The sequence below is a fragment of the Eulemur rufifrons genome, chromosome 17, assembly GCF_041146395.1.
Source record: "Eulemur rufifrons isolate Redbay chromosome 17, OSU_ERuf_1, whole genome shotgun sequence".
Lineage (NCBI taxonomy): Eukaryota > Metazoa > Chordata > Mammalia > Primates > Lemuridae > Eulemur > Eulemur rufifrons.
Genome location: NC_090999.1, coordinates 79,340,732 through 79,365,775, shown reverse-complemented (window position 1 = coordinate 79,365,775; position 25,044 = coordinate 79,340,732). Strand labels below are relative to the sequence as shown.

Sequence of the window (25,044 nt, the reverse complement as noted above, 5' to 3'; positions counted from 1 at the left end):
CAATCTTTATTTCCTCTTTGATCTAGGGGATACTTCAAAGATCCTTCTCAACTATTAGGTATATAAGGCAGTTTGGGTCATCTTTTTATTGTCATTGATATTAATATATTATTTATTATATTAATTGGAGACTTGCTTATAAAATTGCTACTTAGAATTTTTATGGGTTTGCCTTTATAAAAGAATATGACTAATTTTCATTAAATATCCAACTGAAATGTTTTCAAAAGACAAAAAAGTGTACAAAGTTCTATAACTGCTGACTATAGTATTTATTTAAATCCTCTCTGTATGCCCTTATTTTTGTATATTTTGATAAATGAAATTCAGAAAGCCTACCATTCATTGCATACTTAAAATATGCCATGTACTATAAATGCTTTCCATATATTATCTCATTTAATCATCATAACCACCTTTAAGGAAGGTATTACTCCTCATTTTTGAGTTAAGAAAAGCAGAACTCCAAAAAGGTAAATAACTTCCCTTAAAATCCAGATCAAGAGGCTAAGCCAAGATTCAAACCCACATTTATTTCAAATGCTCACGCTCTTAAAGACTGGGTAATACAATCTCTGTCCAGCTTTCACGATCTATTATATCTGATAATAGCCTACCTTCCAAACTTATTTCCCAAGATAATCCTCCTTCTTAAATAAGTTTCTCCTTATTATCCTCTACAAACTATTTCATACTTTTGTACTTTTGCTTATACTTCTTCCTCTTTTTGAATACCACATCCTTTTTTCCCCTGCTTTGTTTTAACATGTCTTCATCCTTTAAGGCCAAGCTCAAGTGCCTTATACAAAACTCTCCTGATATCTCCAGCCAATAATGAGTCTTCCTGCTGATTGAACAGTAAATACTATACAACTTAGCCTAATTGTTCTCTAACTACTCTATTTTACTTCAGCGTGTTTAGTCTTCCCAGCTAGAGCATAAACATCTTTAAGACAAGGTTTATATTTAATACTTAGCTTTCGTAATTCTCAAAATGTTTTATTCAGTGACAGCCACATAAAAGACAAACACATGCAAGAATGAACAGAACAATGCATTATCAATCAGCCACAGAGGGCAAAAAACTGGAAAAAAAGGCAAAAATTCAGAGAATGTCCAAGATGATATTTCCATTAAAAAAATAAGACAATAGATTCCTTTCTATGGCTATACAATTCGAATCAACAAACATTTGAGAACTTTTTATACACAAGATATCATGCAAGTATACATTATCTCATTTAATCATTTGATTAAATGGGTTGAATTATGTTCTCTAAAATGTATGTTGGGTCACAGGTACCTGTGAATGTGACTTATTTGGAGACAGGGTCTTTGCAGATATAATCAAGTTAAGATGAGGTCATACTGAATTAGAGTGGAACCTAAATTCAATGATTGGTATCCTTATAAGAAGGCCATGTGCAGAAACAGGGAAGAGACAGACATACAAGAGAATGCCATGTGATAACAGAGGCAAAGATTGGAGTGAGGTGGCTGCAAGCCAAGGACTGCCAGCAACCATCAAGAGCTAGGAAAGAGGCATGGAATAGATTCTCTCTCATTAGAAGGAACTAACCTTGCCAACACATTGATTTCACACTTCTAGCCTCCAAAACTATAAAAGAATAAATTTCTGTTGTTTTAAGGTACCAGTCTGTGGCACTTTGTTACAGTGGCTCTGGAAAAATAACACAGGGATAAAAGATAAGTTGACATGTTTCTTGTTCTCAAGTAGCTTATTGTCTACCAAAGGGGATTATTCTAATAGAAAGGGTAAATTGGATCAGTATATAAATATATCAGAGTTTTGTATCCCACCTCACATTCTCTTGGCTCACTTTACTCATTGCTGCATCAATCAGCTCATTGCAGATGGAAACTGACGGCACGTCAGCTGCACCAGGTTATCTTTTGCTTTCTGTCCTAGGGCATCTCTGATACCCTAGTGTGGATTCCCAACACTCATGCATGAACAACTCATAGAAGAGTGAACACTTCATGGGGCAATCATTGACCAAAGGGGAACAGGAGCTAGCACATAGTTCTTTTTCTTGGGTGGACAATTCTGAGGCATATTCTATATGGTTCCTCAGAAAGTTCTGGCAGATCAAACCACAGTTGTCCAAAGTGGTGACCACCCTGAGAACACATGCTCTTACTATCTGTCCCTCTTTCCCTATTTCACTCTTTCCAGGCTTATACTTCTATTCTGTGGATCATTTTCCAAAGTAAAATATTTCACAAAAGGCCTGCCCCTCAGCACTCAGATTGACAGGGACTCAGACTAAGATAAGAATAAAATTAGATTGAGTCAAACTGTGCCCAAAAAAAGGAAAAAAAAGAGAGGAAAAAAAGAATAAAATTACAATTCAAGGGCAAATGTGGGTTCCAAAGCATTGACAGAGAATGCTACAGGAGTCAGACCTTGCTGAGAAAACTGAGGAAAGTGTTCAGAATGGAAAAGCCATTTTAGAAGGAACCTGAGAGATGGCATGATTATAACAAACATAAATAGGAGAGGACAGTATTCCAGGAGAAAGAACAGCATGATCAAAGTTCAGAGGCTGGAAAAATGATGTTCTTCTGGGGGAAGAGATGGTTATCTAATTTAGCTGAAATACAGTGTGGAGGAATCAGGGAAAAGAGGGAGGTTAAGGGTGTAAATACAGACTGGAACAACATTGTTGCTAGGTGACTTCACAGTGTACGGAAGCTGGAGTTTGAATAGAGAACCTACAGAAATGGAGTTATAACAAGCCTAGGGTACGAAGGGAAAGTTAAGGCCATGTTGCTTTAACGTTTCTCAGTTTCTATTACAGACTATGTTAGAAATAGCTAATATACTGACATAAATTAAATGATGAAGTTATAAAACCAAGAACCTAGAAACAGCTAGTGAAAAATATATTTCAATACTGTTCAAAGGGCTGGGTACGTGACTCACACCTGTAATCCCAGCACTCTGGGAGGCCGAGACAGGAGTATCACTTGGGGCCAAGAGTTCAAGACCGCAGTAAGCTATGACTGTGCCACTGCACTCCAGCCTGGGTGACGGAGTAAGACCCTGTTTCAAAAAACCAAACCAAACCAAAAAAAAACCCCAAAAACTGTTCAATGAATATCTGGTTATCATCTTAGTGATCATTATATATTATACTATACTTTTAACAAATCTGATAAATGAAAATCTGAATTTACCAGAAAAGTAACACTCATTCACAAAAGTATAAATAAACGTAAAAAAAAAAAAAAAAACCAAAACAGTTCAACTTAAAAAAATAAAGAACTATATGTATGTGCCTGTGGTAGAAAGAATAATGGCTCCACAAAGATGTCCACATCCTGACCCCCAAAATCTATGAATGTGCAACCTTACATGGCTCAAGAAACTTTGTAGATGTGATTAAGTTAAGGATCTTGAGGCAGATTTTCCTCAATTATCTAGATGGACCCAATGTAATCACAAGGGTTCTTAGAAGGAGGAGGCAAAAGGGTTAGTCAGAGAGATTTAGTATGCTGCTGGCACTGAAGGTGAAGAAAGGGGCCATAAGCCAAGGAATGCAGGTGGCTTCTAAAAGCTGGAAAAAACCAAGGAAATGGATGCTTCCCTAGAGCCTCTGAAAGAAATACAGAGCTGCTGCTATCTTGATTTTAATCCAGTGAAAACCATTTTAGACTTCTCTGTCCTCTAGGACAGTAAGATAATAAATTTGTGTTGTTTTAAACCACTAAGTTTGTGGTAATTTGTTACAACAGCAACAGGAAACAATGCCCTATGATCCAATGATCCCTCTCCTAGGGATAAATTCCTGAGAAATCTTACTGGCCCATGTAATTATCTTAAAATATATCCATAAATTCTTTGAAACTACTTTTTTAAAGAGATATATCCTAATTTCTGTCTTGTTTGAGTTGGATTTAGTGACTCAATTCTAATAAAGAGAATGTGGTAGAAGTAAGGTGTGTGGCTTCTGAGACTAGGTCATAAATGGTCTTTCTTGTTGAGATCATTAGGGGACGCCAGCTGCCATATCATGAAGATATTCAAGCAGCCCCATGGAGAGGCTCACATGACAATCAACTGAGGTCTCTTGCCAACAGCCAATGAGAAGCTGAGATTATGTGAGTGAACCATTTTGGAAGAGAATCCTCCAGTCTAGTCAAGGCCTTTAGATGAGAGTAGCTCTGGCTGACACCCTGACTGCAACTTCATAAGAGATCCTGAGTCAGATGACTCAATTAAGATAGTCCTGAATTCCTGCCCCACAGAAACTCTGAAATAATAAATGTTTGCTGTTTAAGCCAGTAAGTTTTGGTGTAATTTATTATACAGTGATATGTAACTAACATAGTCCATACAGAGTCACGTACAAGGATGTACACAATAGCAGTGCTTATGATAAAAGAGATTTGGAAAAAACTTGGAGCCTTCACTAGAGGAACAGTGATAAATACTACAGAATACTACATAGTAAAGTTAGCATCACAAACTAGATGGACATAAAGTATAATGGATAGATCTTAAAAGCAGTACTGAGTTAAAAAATGTTCGTAGATCTAAGTATACATAAAAGAAGTGAAAGCAGGGACTCAAGCTGATATTTGTACACTCATGTTCACAACAGCATTATTCACAATAAACAAAAGGTGGAAACAACACAAGTGTCCACTGACAGACGAATGGATAAACAAAATGTGGTATATACATACAATGGAGTATTATTCAGATTTTAAAAGGCAGAAAATTCCAACACATGCTACAACACGAATGAACCTCGGGGATATTGCCCTAAGTGAAATAAGTCAGAACAAATATTATATAAAAGAACAAATATTATATAATTCTTCCTACATGAGTTTCCTAAAGTAGTTAAATTCGCAGAGGCAGAAAGTAGAGTGGTTGCCGGGAATTGGGGGAGGAAGAAATGGGGAGATACTGTTTAATGTATACAGAGTTTCAAGTGGGGAAGATTTAAAAGTTCTAGAGATGGACGGTGGTGATGGTTGTGCAACAATGTGAATGTACTTAATGCCATAGAACTGTATACTTAAAAATGGTTAAGATGATAAATTTTATGTTATGTATATTTTATCACAATAAAAATTTTTTAAAACCTCAATTGTAAAAAAAAAAAAAAAAAATAGACACACAAAATGATGCTAAATATTTCCCAAGAATTCACCCATATTTAATAACACACTTGAATGAGTGTCTATAAGGAAAAGTGGGAGTAGAGTATGGGAATAAAGGGGAGAAGGCTTGCCTTATGTGGACTGATGATATCATGATTTTATTTACAAAAACAATTTTTGAGAACATATCTATTCATCTAATCTTCTCATTATATATTCAAGATGCTTAATACTTCAAAAGTAATTTACTCTTCAAAACTATCTGTGATCACAAGCAGATTCTATGAAAAAGCACAATGTTTTTTTTTTTTTTTGTTGTTGAGACAGAGTCTCACTTTGTTGCCCAGGCTAGAGTGAGTGCCATGGCGTCAGCTTAGCTCACAGCAACCTCAGACTCCTCGGCTTAAGCGATCCTACTGCCTCAGCCTCCCGAGTAGCTGGGACTACAGGCATGCGCCACTATGCCCGGCTAATTTTTTCTATATAGATTTTTAGTTGTCCATATAATGTCTTTCTATTTTTAGTAGAGACGGGGTCTCGCTCTTGCTCAGGCTGGTCTCGAACTCCTGACCTCGAGCGATCCACCCGCCTCGGCCTCCCAGAGTGCTAGGATTACAGGCGTGAGCCACCGTGCCCGGCCTAGCACAATGTTTTAAAGAGCAATCCACCATGTTCTTCTAAATTAGAAGATATTTTAGACTACATAAAAATTTAAAGTTCCCAGGAGTAGCCAAAGCAATCGGTATTTAACTTGCAATAAAATTTCACACAGTTCTATTGTAAGTTTTCTAGAAGTTAGTTTCTATGTCTTATTTGACTCTTTGGCACCTTTCATAGGTCTAACACTTAGAAAGTACTCAATAAATATGTAGCAAATGTATTTCCTCAAGTATTACTCCTCTATTATTTGGAATCATAATGTTCTATCCCATTATATGTGCCATATAGATAGGTTTCACTCAGGCTCTGCCACAAAAAAAAAGAGGGGAGATCAAAATTGAAGAAAATATTTAAACATATAAAAGTATAAAAGACTGGTTAAATTATGTGAAATTATTAGCAGTACAAAATGGAGAAAAATGATAAAATCAAAATCTACAAAGCAAGTAATGCAAATAGAAAACATCAATAGCTTTGATTCAGTTCATAAAGTATACTTGTGAATATTTAATTTTCAATTCCTTAATAGCACAATTCTGGCCACGTCAACTAAAAAATGAATAATTCCAAAGACCACTAAAGCCAATACCTCAGTCATATATATTTTACACTATAAGAGGAATCAAATCAACTTAATTTAGTTCTTTATTTCTTACTTAATTCAGAAAAATATCTCAATCTAATGCTGTCCTATTTAGAGTGTTCATATGATTTTAAGATCATTCCAAAAAAGTATGTTTATGAATATCATTATGAAAATTGCTGCCTCTCCATTTGCTTAGTTACCAGGTATTTTATGAAGCATTCTTATATTGTAGTTTTTCCCACAACTAAGTAGGATTTCTTTTTCATTTGATGATTTGTTAGTGATTTATGTTGCTTTAAAAATCATTTGTTATATGTTATATTGTATTTTATGTAGTAAGAGGCATTACAAAATAGTTTCATAGAATCAGAATAAAATAGAAAAGACTTAAGCTCTTCACATTCCTATACAATATATGACCTTGGAATAAAGTCACAAGCATACCTTATTAGGAGTACTCTAACACTTAAAATGAAAATAAATGGTAAAAGATCATTTATGTAAAAGTAAGAATTTTATAAACTCTCAAGCCCCATGCTAGGTGAGATTAAAAGAATTGAATATTAGCTATTAAATTTCATTTGGAATTTTAATGTGACATCTTTAATTTTAGCTACAGTTTCCACTAGATTTTTAAAAAGAGACCTAAGTACTATTAATCCTGATATCCATGATCAAGTAATTTTTAAAGCAGAAATAATTTTTTAAAGAATAAAACTGTCTTAATTCATCAATGAAAAATTTATGTTGTCTTATTTAAGTCCAATTCCCTATTATCTAGAAAAAAATTACTGAAAACAAAACTGTAAGTTCTCTTAAGACTTTCTATTACCTAAACACTATTTAAGAGGCACTGTCACTTATCCTGGAAGGCTTTACAAAGCCACTGCCATCCTTGGTCAGGGAGCGGGGAGGTGTGGAGAACTGACTACTAAATATACATAAAGACAAGGCATTTAAAACTGTACTCAATCTGAAAACATACGTTTTTACACGTTTAGGTAAAGGGAAAAAATAAGTGCAATGGAAAACACTTTATATCAAGAGTATATCTTATGAGTATTCACTAAAAAGAAATACATCTAAAAGAAAAGCCATGGTGCTTTAACATATTTGCCTGTACACTTTATTCAATGACAACTAAAAGTGACCCAAGAGAAATATGCAATTACTTAATAAATATAGATCTTAAATATTGGGCCTAGAAAAAAATGTATCACCAAAATTTTGACATTTACATTATAAAGTGATTTGCTCTTCAATGACCTAATTAATGACATAAAAGCTTCACTAACAAAGGAAAAGATCCACTGTTTCATACATAATTTATTAAGATTTCCTTTAGGATTTATGTTAAATCAAAGAATTTGAGCATCTCTTTTGTGATGTAGAATTAAAGTGTCTGATACATTCCACTGTCAAAACATTCATAGCCTGATATTTCTCATACTTTAAAAAGCAGAATAATTTTCTCTCCTATTCAGGGTACATTATAAACTATGGCTTCTTGTAAATGGACTTCTACCCCCAACATTTGCTGCAAGGTTTCTTATTCCTCTGCAGTCATCTTTTCAGCCTAACCGGGAGAAAAGCACTGCTGCAGTCACCAGCAAAAAGCCACTACCTCTGCGTTTTGTAACTAACAAAGAACACTGGTATCTTTTTGCCTCCCTATTCACAGGGAGTTCACTTAGATGTTTTACAAAAGCAGGCACATTACCGGTGACCAGTATTTCAAGCTGGTCAACCACCACCACTCAAGCTCTGCAGTACCTGCCTCCTCCTTTCCTCCCATCCCCAGTAGCCCTTTCTACTAGATTCACATCAGCCATCAGCAGCAGCATTGTATCCCCTCTTTTGGCTACCACTGCATGTGTCCTTGTCGCCAGGGAGGAAAAAGGGCCTTTCAAGGGGCTAGAGCTTTTGCTTCTCACCATGAATATGCTCCATTCTTTGTTGTCCTCTACCCGTTTCCTTAGATACTGTTATTCCACTCTACTCTGTCAACAGGCATTATAAAACAAAACCCCCTTCCAGCTTCAAAAACAGCTCTTTCTCACAAGACTCCCCTTAACACTTCTGCCCCTCCCCCACTTCTTCCTCTTCTGTCAAAAAGCCTGGATCAGAAGCACAGGAAATCCATCTCCAGTGCTGCAGTGGGGGGCGGGGGGTGGGGGTGACGCCCCTGCCTCCTCGATTGGCATGTGGCAATGGACCCCGTGCCAAGGAAAGGCCATCGGTTTAAGACAGCGTGAGGGAAAATTGCCTCCCCCCTCCTCCCGCAGCAAGCCTGGCCATCGTGGCTCCAGCACCTACCCCATTTCCGAGCCAGGCAGCACCTCCATTCTGTCTCCGGTGACACCCCGGCCGGCTGCGCCAATACAGCCACATGTCGGTCACGTGTGCCCACGCCCAGCCAATCACCAGCCTCCCGACGGGAACGGGGAGCGCTCTGGTCCGCATCCAGCGGATTACACAGCTGCTTCACGCTCCGCTTCCCAAGCCGACCGCACTCCGTAGCAGGGTACCCCGCACAGGGCAGGGGGCCCCGCCCCGCCGAAAGGCCGGCCTGAGCCCCAGCCCCACATCAAGTCCCGAGTCTCCTGCACTGCCCCTATCCCTGGTAACCCATGGAAGCTGACGGTAGCTGACATGCATAACAGGGCGGGGTAAGGGACGTCCACAGGGCAGAAAGATTAGCATGGGATGTTAGAGGTGGGAGGGGGAGTAAAAAATTGTATCTCATACGCTATGATTTACATACTTACATGTAACAGGATTCTATTAAATGTATTACAACGAATAATTTTAGATTACAAACCACTGACTTGTTAGGTAAATCACTCGAATTATGTTTGAATTAAAAATACAGTTACCAGAAAAGCTATGATGGCAGCACAGCATAGTGGTTGAGTCAGAACCCTGGAGTCATGTGGACTGGGCTGAATCTTTGCTTCTGCCACTCCGGCTCTTTAACGTTAGTCACTTAACCTCTCAGTGCTTCAGTTTCCTCTACTATAAAATGGGAATGGAAGTATGGAATGGAGGAGTTAAAATATACGAAGCAGTATTTAGAGAAGTCCCTGATACACAGTTACGCTGTTAGCTACTACTAATCTGAGGTTTAAATTTAATATTTTAATACAAATTCTCCATTCCATTTAAAGCCAACCACGTAAAGCTTAAATTACCAATTTCATGAGTTAGAAGGACAAAAATCCAAATTGCCAAGAATTTAAAATTCTGGTGGGGAACACAACAAAGTGACTATAGTCAACAATAGGTTGTGGTATTCTTTAAAAGAGTGGAATTGGAATGTTCCTAACACAAAGAAATGATAAACGCATGAGGTGATGGATACACCAATTACTTTGATTTGATTAATATACTTTTTTTTTTTTTTTTTTTTGAAACAGAGTCTCGCTTTGTTGCCCAGGCTAGAGTGAGTGCCGTGGCGTCAGCCTAGCTCACAGCAACCTCAAACTCCTGGGCTCAAGGGATCCTCCTGTCTCAGCCTCCCAAGTAGTTGGGACTACAGGCATGCACCACCATGCCCGGCTAATTTTTTCTATATATATTTTTAGCTGTCCATATAATTTCTTTCTATTTTTAGTAGAGATGGGGTCTCGCTCTTGCTCAGGCTGGTCTCAAACTCCTGAGCTCAAACGATCCGCCCACCTTGGCCTCCCAGAGTGCTAGGATTACAGGCGTGAGCCACCGCGCCCGGCCTGATTAATATACATTGTATGTCTGTATCAAAACATCATATGTGTCCTATAAATATATAACTATTAAGTATCCATAATTAAAAATTAAAAAATTTAAAAAAAATAAATGGGGAGAAACCAGTTTCCATTATCTATTTACAATTTAAAAGTAAATTAAACTTTAGGTTTTCTAAATGAGGGATATCTACTATAATGTTTTATTAATTTTTCAAATTAATAGTGTGAAAAGCAAGTTATTAAATAGCATATTTGAGGCAATCTCATTAAAAATTATATATATTAGAAAATTAATAGACACACAAGAAAGTGTTCATAGAGGTTATCCTTGGAAGGTAGGATTATAAGGCTATTTCTGCTTTGCTTTTGTGTTTTTGGATTTCTTGTTCTTTATTAGTCCTTGTGTTATAATGCCTGACATGTAGCCAATACATTCTAAATATCTGTTGAATGAACAAATGAATGACTTCCACACTGACCACATAGTACTATAATTAGAAAAATCATATATTAAAAGTTTAAATACATTTAGAAACTATTTATTAATATCTTCATATTAAAATAAAGGACTTGAATCAATTTCATTCCATCCTAAATAACTCTATTATGAAAATGACTTAGTTTTACGAAATGTTTTCAAGATTCCTCTTACTAAAAGAACATGATTCACTGCATAGGACTTATTTATATAGTCACTGATTATTTGTGACAAATTCAGAATAGATAATTTCTCATAAAGCCTAGCATTTACAGAGGAAAAGGATCTTTCAAAACAAAGAGTACATTTTAAAAGTTCCTCAAAATAACTTCTTAGTACCCTAAGAAACAATTGTAAGTCTATTACCCTTGACTCAGACTATGATTCAAGCTATTATTTAGTAAACCACTTTGTAGCCAAAATATTTGTCTAAATTTTTACTGCATGTATTGTAGAAATTAGTCAGTGATTTAAATGACAGTTTTAAAGAAAGCTATGACCATTACATCTTCATTAATCACTGTTTGAAATCTAAAAGCAAGCCAATCTAAAAATTTTACATTTTATAATGTTTCCAATTGAATTATTCAGTAACATTTTTCAAACCAGTTTCCTCAGAAATTCCAAAAGTTTTATATGAATTTTTTTAACTACATTTAGCTGTTTTAAAACTATAATTAGGCTAGGTATGGTAGCTCATGCCTGTAATCCCTGCACTTTGGGAGGCCAAGGTAGGAGGATCACCTGAGGCCAAGAGTTCGAGACCAGCCTGAGCAACATAGCCAGAGCTCGTCTCTACAAAAAATTTTAAAAATTATCTGGGCATGATGGCAAATGCCTGTAGTCTTAGCTACTCAGGAGGCTGAGATGGGAGGATCACTTGAGCCCAAGAATTTGAGGCTGCAGTGAGTCATAATCATGCCACTATATTCCAGCCTGGGTGACAGAGCAAGACCCTGCTTCTAAAAAAAGAAATAAAAAACAAAACAAACAAAAAATCCCCAACATAACTAAAAACATATACAATCAAAATATATTGGGACAAATTTGAATATGAAGATCACTGAAGCATGACCTTGTGTTACCAGGTTTGTATGTATCTAAAAATAAAGCTCCTGTCATCTCTGTATCTCTATTTAATTGAACATGTTATTGCATTAAACATGTTATATGCATTAAAAATATTTTCTGATCAAAATAAAATACAGAAATAAATTGTATGATAAGGCTATTTTAAGAATGCACTGACAAACATGCCCTTGATTTCAAATATAACCAGCTTCACTGTTTTTAGTAAATGGCTTCATAAGTAAATGCTATAAATATGAACACATGATTTACCTCCCCCCAACCAAAAAAAAAAAAAAAACCCTCCAAACCTTCTACAGCTAAAAAAGTGACTAAATAAGATTAATAGGATTCTTCATGTTTTAAATCTTGTTCTCCATTTCTACACAGACACATTTGATCTAATTTAAGACTTGTGGTTTAGAAAAATTGACAAGAAGAATACAGGCAACAATACTGACTAATGTAGAGTTAAAATCAGTGCTCCTTTCAGTTGCCGTAATTGATTCCTGTGCTTTATCAATAAACTTAACTGTTTCTCTTTACTGAAGACGTGTCTATAGAGATCACAAAAGTTTTTTTTTTTTTTGGTGACAGACTCTCACTCTGTTGCCCAGGTTAAAGTACAATGGCATTATCATAGCTCATTCCAACCTTGAACTCCTGTGCTCAAGCAATTCTCCTGCCTCAGCCTCCCAAGTAGCTGGGACTACAGGGTGTGTGTCACCATGCCTGGCTAAAAATTTTTTTTTTTTTTTTAAGGAGGAGACAGAGTTTGGCTATGTTGCCCAGACTGACCTTGAACTCTTGGGCTCATGCAATCCTTCCATCTGAGCCTCCCAAAGTGCTGGGATTACAGGCATGAGCTACTGCTCCTGGCCAAGGTTTTTTTTTTTTTCTCCTCTTTAAAAATCATAACTATGCATTGAAAAGGCAGTTGCTAACGTAAATTTGACTTCTATAGGAGATAAGGCATCAAATAAAGCTCAGATTTATTTAGATTTATGCTAGGTTGTGGTATGATGGAAAAGCATAAGAAGAGAATAAAATGAGTTAGATTTCCAAGGCCAAATTGGCTGTGAAGACTTTTCTATACTTTTCATGGGACATGAGAAGGAGGTGAAATGTTACAATGGCAATGAGATTTTTAGTGATGTATAAACTAAGTAGGAGAGAAATACATTCACAGTCTGCTATAAGCCAGACTTATCTGTGTGTTCTGTGTTACCTCAAGAGGTGACAGTCTCAAAAGCATTCCTAGCATCAACAATAGAATTATCAAGGGGGCCCAATGTAAGGGTCAATGTAATTATTTTTTCTCCTCCAATCTCTCTCCTCTCAAATCAGCAAATGTCAAGATCTTTTTTTTTACACTCCTGTTCAAGAACATTCCATGGCTTTCCACTGCTGACAGTGGAAGTCAGAGAGTTTGGAGTTTAGTCATGGAGTACCCTGAAGGCCATGTCAATTAGTCTTTTCTACACTAAAAATATTTTCTAAGTGTATTAAAAGTTTCCTATGGCTGCCACAACTAATTACCATAAATTTAGTGGACTAAAACAACATAAATTTAATCTCTCACAGTTTTATAGTTCAGAAGTCCAAGGTGGATCTCACTAGGCTAAAATCAAGGTGTTTACAGGGATGCACTCCTTTTTGGAGGCTCTAAGGAAGAATCTGTTTCCTTGCCCTTTCCACCTTCTAGAGATGGACAGCATTTCTTTGTTCATAGCCCTTTGCCTCCATCTTCAAAGCTAGCAATGGTGGGTTGAGTCCTTCTCACTCCAAAGGACTCTGATTCTATCATATCTCCTTCTCTGACTTTCATTTTTCTGCCTCCCTCTTCCACTCTTAAGGAACCATGTTAAAGACCCTTACATTGGGCCCCCCTTGATAATCCAGGATAATCTCCCTATTTTCCCATCACCTGATTAGCAACCTTAGTTCCCCTTTGTCACATAACCTAACATTCACAGGTTCTGGGGACTAGGAAGTAGATATCTCTGGGGAGTCATTATTCTGCCTACCACACTATAGGTTTACCTCCGACTATTTCAGAACTTTTATCCTAATAAATAATCAAATTAACTAAATAATCAGCCATTTCTAAAATCTATAGCTTCTTACTCTTACAACTCTTTGCTAGTCTAATGTGATACATTAGAAGCCTTCAGCACATGGAGATTGAAGATTTAGATTTAAGTTCTGAATCTTTCATTTTGTAGCTCTATGACTCTGGAAAAGTCACTTAACCTTTCTAAGACTTGACTATTCCCTCATATTTGTAAAATGGGAATAACTATCTGTTTGGCTTATTTTACAGAGCTGTTACAAGGATCAAATGTGTAATTGTGAGCAAGCTTTTATGAACTGTGAAATACTTTTTAAAAGTAAAGGATTATTAATTGCTCTACTGGTCCAAATTAAGGTTCAGCTCAACCATAAATTTCTATGAAGTAATCTACCATTCCACCTAGAGTCAATTCACCCTCTTCTTCCCTCCACTGTTCCTACCTCTTTAATGGCACAAGCACACTTCGTACCTCTGTGTGTACATCTCCTATCCCATTCATGATGATAAAAATCTCAAAGGAAGAGCCCACATCTGATTTTATATTGTATCTCATGATGCGTATCAGAAAGCTTTCTAGGTACCTTGTATACATACTGGAAATTAACATCAGAAAAAATACATATAAAAAAATGTATACAAAAAATACATATAGAAAAATGTTTTATCACCTTAAGGAATCAAAGAACAAGAAATAAAAACAAGAGTGCCGGCCGGGCGCGGTGGCTCACGCCTGTAATCCTAGCACTCTGGGAGGCCGAGGCGGGTGGATCGCTTGAGGTCAGGAGTTCGAGACCAGCCTGAGCAAGAGCGAGACCCCGTCTCTACTAAAAATAGAAAGACATTATATGGACAACTAAAAATTTATATAGAAAAAATTAGCCGGGCATAGTGGCGCATGCCTGTAGTCCCAGCTACTCAGGAGGCTGAGACAAGAGGATCCCTTGAGCTCAGGAGTTTGAGGTTGCTGTGAGCTAGGCTGACGCCATGGCACTCACTCTAGCCTGGGCAACAAAGTGAGACTCTGTCTCAACAACAACAACAAAAAAAAAAACAAGAGTGCCATTTCACCTATTAAATAGGCAATGACATTTTAAAGTAACACTGCAGGGTCAGTGAGGATACATGAAAATCTTTCAAAGGTCTTTAAAATGTTTCAAAACGCTTGCTATGGTTTGAATATGTCCCCCAAAAAGCATGTGTTGGAAACTTAATCCCCAATACAACAGTGTTGGGAGGCGGGGCTTAATGGGAGGTGTTCAGTGTTCCACTCTCATGAATGGATTAATGCTGATTATAAAAGGGTTTTAGGCTGTAAGTTTGATCTCTTGCATCTCTTGCCCTTCCTCTTGCCATGAAATGACACAGTAAGAAGGCCCTTGCCAGGTGCTAGTGCCATGCTCTTGGACTTCCCAGGTTCCAGAATCATGAAGCAGTAAATTTCTGTTTATTATAAATTACCCAGTCTCAGGTATTCTCTTACTGCAGCAGAAAACAGGCAAAGACAATGCTTATACCCAAGCAAGCCCAATTAAAAGAAATTATTCTATGTATAGACACATGCACAAAGATTTATAATTTAAAGATATTTGACATTATTTACACTATTGAAATAATAGGGAAAAACCTCAATAATTTCTAACAACAGCTTGGTTAATTATTCCTCTGGAACATTTATAGGATGATTAAAATTATGTTATATTAGATAATTAGATGATATATAACTGTTTTATATAATTCATGTGATATTAGGTGAAAATGCAGAATATTGTATGTTTAATACCAACTAGCTTTTTAAAAAACTAATTATACAATCCTTTGAAGTGAGGTATCACAAGGATGGAAAAACATGTACCACATGTACTCGCCATCAAATTGGTACTAACTGATGAACACTAAGGTGTTCACATGGTAGTAATACTCCATCTATGTATCTGTGTATTTGTTTAATTTTGTCTCCCTCATCATTATTTCCCAAATTGGAATATAAATTCCTCGAGGACAGGAAACTAGATTTTACTGCACTGTTATTTCCCTCACATTTAGAACAGTGTTTGGTGCTTTTGTTCAATGTGTGAATGCAGATGGTATAACAATGAATAAGACATCAACTTATAATATAGTAGGGGACTAAGACATTTACAACAAAAGTTTTAATACAAGGCAATGGATTGTTAAAGAACGGGAAACTGGATAGGTAATCGAGAAAGACTTCAGAGAGAAAGCAGAAACAGAACTAGCGTCGAAGGATGTTTAGGAATTTTTCTGGGCAGAGATTTCAATCTTATCTGTTAGGTTAAAAAAAGACGTCATCCTATAGGCAATTAAAAAAACATGTTTTAAATAGAAGGGATACATGATTAAAACAAGATCCACAAAGATTAAGAAGACTAGTTTCTAGTGTCCACTCAAGAGGAGAAATAATAAGAAACTATATGCATACTATTACTAATTTATAGTTAAACTTAATGGCCAAAAGCTTATTCAACTGGAAAATATGATTGCAGGAAAAAAAAAAAACCCACTAAATTATATACTATATGATACATAAAGAATTTATACTGAATTTTATTTTATTTTGTATCATTTTGGAAAATTTGATGACAGTTATTAATTCCATGTTGTTAATAAAACAAAAAACATTTCACATGTGAATTTATTCTAGTGCAAAAAACCACCACCACCAAAAAACCAAACAGAAAATAAAATCACCTTTGGCAAACACTTTACCTAACAAAATATCCAAATGTTTGTATATAAGTAAGGAAACTTTTTTTCCTAAATTCTTAACATGCTCTCATCTGGTAAAGCTGCAGTTTTAGGGCATACAATGTTTTAAACTATCATTTCCCTAGCAGAGAAAAAAATTCTGAGTAACTTTTTAAAGTTAAATATTTAAAACAAGATAATATGCTTGCCTTTTTTTTTAAGTATGTCTTCTTTAATATTTTTTAACTTTGATCTTTACCTAAAACCTAAAACAGTTACAAGACTGCTCCGAAGGTACAATTTTACCTTGTATTTTACAATACAAACATAAATTGTATTCATAAAGATATCATTTTAACACAAAAAACTCAGTGACTTAAGGTCGCCAAAACAGCACCAAATGTTTACGGTATCACTAAGGATTCAAGAAAAAGGAGCACATAGAATGAGTTTTTTTAAAAAAAACCTCTATCCCAGGAAAATAGGATTTAAGTGATTATTTCTTTACCATTTAAAATATCATAAAACACCTAGTTTCCTGGTAAATCATTTATCAGTTTATAACATATGAACCTGCCCTTGAAATACATCAGAATTGATAAGGAAAAACTCAATTTTAATTCTATATATAGTTTTTAGCCATCCAAATCATTTCTTTCTATTTTTAGTAGAGACGGGGGTCTCGCTCTTTCTCAGGCTGGTCTTGAACTCCTGACTACAGGCATGCACCATGATATCCGGCTAATTTATGCTATTTTTTTTTTTTTTTTTTAGTAGAGATGGGGTCTCGCTCTTTCTCAGGCTGGTCTTGAACTCCTGACTACAGGCATGCGCCATGATACCCGGCTAATTTATGCTATTTTTTTTTTTTTTTTTTTTAGTAGAGATGGGGTCTCGCTCTTGCTCAGGCTGGTCTTGAACTCCTGACCTCAAGTGATCCTCCCACCAATTTTAATTGATGTTAAAAACAAAATTTCATAATCAAGAAGAGAGATCATCTAAATAAACACAATCAGAAATGAAAAAGGAGACATTATCACTGACATCACAGAAATATAAAATATCAGTAGAGACTTATGAACAGCTATATGCTCACAACTAGAAAACCTAGAGAAAACAGGTGAATTCCTGAATATATACAACCTCCCGAGACTGAACCAGGAAGAAATAGAACTCCTGAACACATCAATAACAGGTAGTGAGATTGAATCAGTAATAAGAAATCTCCCAACAAAAAAAAGCTCAGAACCAGATGGATTCACAACTGAATTCTACTAGGTGTACAAAGAAGAACTGATGCCAACTGTGATCCTTTGGAACACTGAAACTATTCCAAAAGACCGAGAAGGAGGGAATCCTTCCTAATTCATTCTATGAAGTCAGTATCACCCTGATACCAAAGCCAGGAATGGATGCAATAGAAGAAGAAAACCAGTATCTCTGATGAATAGGGATGCAAAAATCCTCAACAAAATACTAGCAAACTGAATCCAACAGCACATCAAAAGGATAATTCACCACAATCAAGTAGGTTTCATCCCAGGGACGCAAGGATGGTTCAACATATTCAAGTCGATAAATGTGATTCACTACATAAACAAAATTAAAAATTAAAACCTCTGGGAGGCCGAGGCAGGAGGATTGCTCGAGATCAGGAGTTCGAGACCACCCTGAGCAAGAGCTAGACTTCATCTCTACTAAAAATAGAAAGAAATTAGCCGGACAACTAAAAATATATAGAAAAAATTAGCCAGGCATGGTGGCGCATGCCTGCAGTCCCAGCTACTCGGGAGGCTGAGGCAGTAGGATTGCTTGAGCCCAGGAGTTTGAGGTTGCTGTGAGCTAGGCTGATGCCACGGCACTCTAGCCAGGGCAACAGAGTGAGACTCTGTCTCAAAAAACAAAAAAAATTAAAACCATATGATCATCTCAATAGATATGGAAAAAGCATTCAATAAAATCCAGCATCCCCTCATGACAAAAACCCTCAAAAAACTCAACATAGAAGAAACATCTCAAAATAATAAAGCCCCTATCTGACAAACCCACGGCCAACATCGTATGAATGGGAAAAAGTTGAAAGCATTCCTCCTGAGAACTGGAACAAGACAAGGACGCTCACTTTCAGCATTTCTATTTAACATGGTACTGGAAGTCCTAGACAGAGCAATCAGGCAAGAGAAAGAAACAAAGGGTACCACATTGGAAAAGAGGAAGTCAAATTATGTCTGTTTGTTGACGATATGATCTTATACCTAGAAAACCCTAAGGACTCCTCCGAAAGACTCCTAGATTTGATAAATGAATTCAACAAAGTCTCAGGTTATAAAATCATTTTGCGAAAATCAACAGCATTTCTATATACCAACAACCACCAAGCTGAAAATCAAATCAAGAACTCAATCCCATTTACAATAGCTGCAAAAAACAAAGACAAACAAAACAAAACAAAACCCTAGGAAAAAATTTATCAAGGAGGTAAAATATCTCTACAAGGAGAACTACAAATCACTGATGGAAAAAACTATAGATGACACAAACAAATGGAAAAATACCCCATGCTCATGGACCAGAAGAATCAATATTGTTAAAATGACCATAGTACCCAAAGCAATCTACAGATTCAATGCAATTTCTCTCAAAATACCAACGTCATTTTTCACAGAATTAGAAAAAACAATTCTAAAATTCACATGGAACCAAAAAAAGAGCCCAAATGGTCAAAGCAATGCTAAGCAAAAAGAACAAAACTGGATGTATCACGTTACGTGACTACAAGGCCACAGTACCCAAAACAGCATTAAATTGGCATAAAAGTAGACACACAATCAATGGAACAAAATAAAGAACCTAGAAATAAAGCCATATACTTACAACAAACTGATCTTCGACAAAAACATACACTGGGAAAAGGACACACTATTCAATAAATGGTGCTGAGAAAACTGGATAGCCATATACAGAAGAATAAAACTGGATCCCTCTCTCTCACCATATACAAAAATTAACTCAAGAAGGATTAAAGACTTAAATGTCAGAAATGAAACAATAAAAATCCTAGAAGAAAACCCAGGAAAAACTCTTCCGGACATTGGCCTATGCAAAGAATTTATGACTAAGACTCCAAAAGCAAGTGCAAAAAACCCAAAAATAGACAAATGACACTTAATTAAACTAAAAAGCTTCTGCACAGCAAAAGAAATAATCAAAAGAGTAAAACAGAATGGGAGAAAATATTCGCAAACTGTGTGTCTGACAAAGGAATCTACAAGGAACTCAAAAAACTCACCAAGAAAAAACAACAACCCATCCCATTAAAAAGTGGGCAAATGACACGAACTGGCATTTTTCAAAAGAAAACATACAAATGGCCCAAAACATGAAAAAATGCTCAACATCACTAGTCATTAGGGAAATGCAAATTAAAACCACATGAGATACTATCTTACTCCAATTAGAATGGCCATTATTAAAAAGTAAAAAATCAATAGACGTTGGCTTGGATGCAGTAAAAAGGGAACACATACACTATTGGAGGGAATGTAAATTAGTACAACTTTATGGAGATCAATATGGAGATTTCTCAAAGAACTAAAAGTAGATCTACCATTTGATCCTGCAATCCTGATTGCTGGGTATCTACTGGGAGGAAAAGACATAATTATATTAAAAAGATACCTACACTTGTATGTTTATTGTAGCACAATTCACAATCACAAAGATATGGAATCAACCTTAGTGCCCATTGGCTGGCGAGTGGATAAAGAAAATGTGGTATATACCATGAAGTACTACTCAGCAATCAGAAAGAATGAAATCATGTCTTTTGTAGCAACTTGGATGGAACTGGAGGCCATTATCCTAAGTAAAGTCATTCACAAACAGAAAAATAAATGCCACATGTTCTCATTTGTAAGTGGGAGCTAAACTATGGCTACACAAGGGCATACAAAGTGGTATCATAAACATTGGAGACTCACAAGGAGAGAGGCTAGGAGGCAATGAGGGATGAAAAATTACCTATGCGGTAAAATATACACTACTTAGGTGACGGTGCACCAAAAGCCCAGACTCCATCACTATACAATATACACATGTACCAGAACTCAACTTGTACCTCCTAAGTCTACTAAAAAATAAAAAGGAAAGAAAACCCCACAAACTTTGGTGTATATGAAAGAATAAATAAAGGTTGTAATAACGGCATTTATTTATTAGAACTTTAATCTTGGATCAAAAGACTTTTATTCTCATACCAATATCCCCAAATTCTTACTTTGAATGAAGAAATATACTTTTTAAACACCCTATATACCAATTACAGATGGTTGCCTAATACTATAGTATTTTCTCCCTTTTTGAATGTCTTCTCTTCCTCTTGCTTTATGCCGAATTTTAACATAAAAGGCAAAGTATAGACTATAAAATCATTTCGTTTCTGAATGTCTGAAGATAAATGTTTGCTATTATAGGCTCAGTAGTCCAAACTTATTATTAAGTAAAATGAAAAAAAATCTACCTAGTGTTACTAACCTGTGTCAATCAAATCAGAAACCACTGGGTCACCTAGACTACCCCTAATAGTACCTAATATATAGATTCCTTTTAAGGATTAGGAAACTGAGTCACCTTATCAACGAGTTCATAATGAACATTTAATATTATGTTCTCAGAAGGAAGAGAGAAAATAAAATCAAGGCAACTTAAACGTAATTCCCTCTTTCAACATAGATTAATGTTTTTAAAACTAAAACTTCATATTTCCTTTATAACTCTTTTTAAACTTTCTCTGCTAAGTACTCCAAGGTCAGGTAGAGTCATTTCAACTGTCACATAGACTCTACAGAAGCAAAAGGTAAGATTTAAGAATTGGACTAAATTTCATTTCACATTCAAATACCTTTCTCAGTAGACACCAGCTATCAATAAGTACCTTGATCCCAAACCAGTCTGTATCTCATACAATATGGTAAAGACTTTCATAATCTTTTCCCAAAGAAGGTCTGCTATTTAATTCAAACTCAATAAAACACTTGGGACTTGCACAGAAAGGGGATCTTTTTGATACTTTTTTAAAAAACATTAATAACAGAGAACATAAGGTTCTTTAAAAGAGTCTCCTATGCAATGATACAACAACTTGGCTGGATTTGTCAACCATTTATTTTATAGAAATGGTCTATATAAAATCTATTTGCCTAGAAGCTAGGAGGGTTGATTTTCCTTCTGCTTTTGAAATAGTTTTTTTCTAACACTATTCTAGTAAGTATTAAGAAAAATATGCTGCTTGAAATGTTTTTAAAAATACTCAAGAAACTTAACAGTGGTTTCCTCTGGGGAGTAGAACTGAGTGGCATTCTTTTACTGTTTAAATCTTTAACAGTTACCTGTACTATTTTTACATTAACAAAAAATAGCCCTAAGCTATACTTATCAAAAATAATCCATAATTGCCAACTGCTAGAAAGACTCTTCAAGATAATCTTTGCTACCTTTCACAGCACTCAAATGGTGACAAACTACAAGTCCAAGCTCATTAGCCACTACATGTAAGGTCCTTTGTGATCTAGGCCCTTCACACCTGTACATCCCTACCCCTACTCACTCATCAACTCCAGCTCTACTCCAAACACTTGGACTCCTGTGCTCTCACCACCAACTCACCACATACAGAATTTTATTTTTATTTTCTTTTTCTTAGCCCCACACTATTTTATTTACTGGAAGGTTCCTTCCTTTGCCTTTTTACCTAGCTAATGTGGACCCATTTTTTAGGACCCCATTCAGATGACATCTCCCAAAAGCCTTCCCTAAGTCCCCTTGCCAGAGTTAGATCTTCCCCTATCCCCACTCCAATGTTTCCAGAGGTCCCTGCACTTACCAGCTATCTCATTTACCACACACTTAGGATTACCTGTTTAATGGTTTTTCTCACTAAGCTGCCTAAGGAAAAGGCTCTTGTCTTGTATATCATCACTGTATTACCAACAGTATTCTAGTATTGTGCCTGGTCCAAAGTAAATACTCAAAAACTGGCAGAATATGAATGAACTACCTCGCAGACTTCAATACGCAATTTTGTGAATCTGTCTCTATTCCAAGCAGCCAGGTGTTTTTCCTTCTATGTTCCCGTAGAACTTAAATCAATTATCAACTCAACTTCTACTTCCCCCCATTAGACTGTGAGCTTCTGAACAAGAAGCTCTGTCTTCATCTTCATAACTAGACAAGGCCTGTCCCAGCTATCTAGTAGAAATTAAATTTATTGAGCGAATGAAGAGTAAACCTTTAAAATACAAGTGAAAAAAGAAAAAGCACAGGATAGCCTGCTTATTTCTGATTTATTTTTCCATCTTTACTAAAAATAAGAGACCATAAAACCCTAAAAACATTCTGTGCTTGCTTGCTTTAGGATTAGTGATAGGGAGCCATTAAAAGATCAAACCATTCTTCAGATAGTTTCTTATCCCCTAACTTCCTGAAAACTTGCTCTCATTTTTCATGTGAATTCTATTCTCATTTCTAATCATTAAACCCTTGACCCTCACTAGAACAGCTCAGAAGTAGGTAAGTCCCACTTTAATTGCCTGGCAAAAGTAGGGGAGGGGTAGTAATGGAAAGGTAAAAAGGAAAACTCTTACTCCAGGGCAACAAAAAGAGATGAAATGAAATGTTCCTGACACCCCAAATTCAAAAGCTGAACATATTTTTTCTCTAGAAATAGCATTATTCAATGTTATACCTGGTAGATACAGCAGTTTATATTACATATGAATTAAATTGTCTTTTGTGGGCAGGGCTGAGGACATAATCATTACAGTCAGCATCATTCCTATTGGACCATGGCAGATGTTTGGATTTCTGAACTACTACTATTTTCTTTATGTTTTCCCTTTCCACAAAAGAAAATGTGAATTTCACCATAACAGGTTTGATAGTGTTTAAAATATTTACTGTAATAGCATAGAAATTTATGTAATTCACAAAATCAAACAGTATACTAAAAATACAACAGATTACTATGCCAATAAATTAATCAACCAACTCCCCTATAACTTCAAACTCTTCAATGAATATCGTCTTTACCTACTTAGTTGAAATGTGATGATACCATTTTCTTTGCAGCTTTCTCAAGAGGGGACTTTTTTCCTCACATCCAAGCACTCACTATAGGTCAGGAGATAGGGTAGGATACTGAAGGAGTCTAGATGGAGGCAAAAGATGTGCTCCTTGCATCCATTACCACTTCCAAACCATTTCTCCTACTTCCTTAAACACTCAAGATCTTCTGACACACTACTCAGCTATGTACCCTCTATTGCCCCCAGTACTCCTCTCCATTCTTGCCCCCATTATCACTCTCAGTGACTTCAAAGTCTTTGTGGATTACTCATCTGATACCTTGGCTTCTTAGTCCTTAACTTCTTCACCTTCAAACACCCACTTCCATGATCCACTCAGGGCCTTGTCATCATCAATAACTGCATCAACTTCAAAATTTTAACCAAAAATCCCAATAACACATTTACAGTCTATGAACTGTACCTCCTATCCCTCTAGTTCATTCTACTATCTCTAAACTCAGCATTCTCTGACCTCATTGAGTTCTCCAATCCAATAACAATGATCTCATCATTTTCACCACCATCCATTACTTTCATCCTCATTTTGCTCTTTAGACCCAACAATAACCACTCTCTTTCAAACATTCAAACCCCTTACTCCTCTCTCCCTCTACTACCTAGTAAAATCCCGACTCTGGTTGCATGCCTATACCACAGCAGCTTATTATACAGGAAGGGAGAAAAATCAGGTTACAAGGCTGGCGGGTTTCACTTTAAATTCACAATCATAAACATGGAAAGATATTCAACACTGCTTAGCAGGGCTCCTGTGTTTCTTAGAAAGTTTGAGTTGCCACACTCTAAATTCTTCATACCTTTTTTGTCTCCCCAAATTTGTAACAGACCTATTTTACTATCTGTATCATTCTCTGTTGAACACCTACTTCACTGAAAATATAAAAGCTAATGGAGAAAAATTCCTTCATATATCTCCTACCCAAGTACCCCTGGCTCCTATCAAAGGCCAATACCTTCACTTGTGCAATGGATTCTGAATTTAGTCACAGAGAGCAGACTTTAAGGAATTAAAACACTAGATTCATAAATTGAATTTAGGATATAAAATTAACTGCATTTATAATAAATATATGAATAATCAAGATGCATTAATAATTTACAATTAAAAGTTACTGATAAATCATTATCTTAGCTATGCCTTGTATAGATAATGGCATCATATGGCTGAAAAGAACCTCAAGAAACTAGGAAGGGGGAAAGATCTGGATTTTAGTCAGGTATAACTTTAGGCAAGTCAAGTCACTAATTTTTCCTAGGCCTCTGTTTTCACTTTTCACATGTTTAAAAAGGAGATGGGTAGGATGGCAGGGAACATGAGAGACTTAACGCTATGTAGGGTCTCTTCCAGTTCTATCTGCCTCATTTCATTCTTCAGTTTTTTGAAGGCAAGTGAGCAAATTTAAAACAAAGAGCTATTTAAATCTAATATAGAAAGGAAGCAAAGGAACTTATAATTAATATGTTTACTT

General features: G+C 36.1%; 1 protein-coding gene across 26 annotated transcripts in view; it reads right to left on the bottom strand.

Annotated features, from left to right (window-relative positions):
• The window catches only part of APC (APC regulator of WNT signaling pathway), a 121,769-nt gene that overhangs the window by 86,054 nt on the left and 10,671 nt on the right, over window positions 1–25,044 (bottom strand). For 9 of the 26 annotated variants that reach the window (XM_069492454.1, XM_069492458.1, XM_069492469.1 and 6 more), the window contains exon 1: window positions 8,699–8,739. The exons of 10 other annotated variants lie outside the window; for them this stretch is intronic. The gene's annotated coding sequence lies outside the window, so the exon portion shown is untranslated. Of the gene's footprint in view, window positions 1–8,155; window positions 8,261–8,698; window positions 8,740–25,044 lie in introns of those variants that run through there. 7 more of the 26 variants (XM_069492453.1, XM_069492457.1, XM_069492468.1 and 4 more) reach the window with 1 other exon arrangement.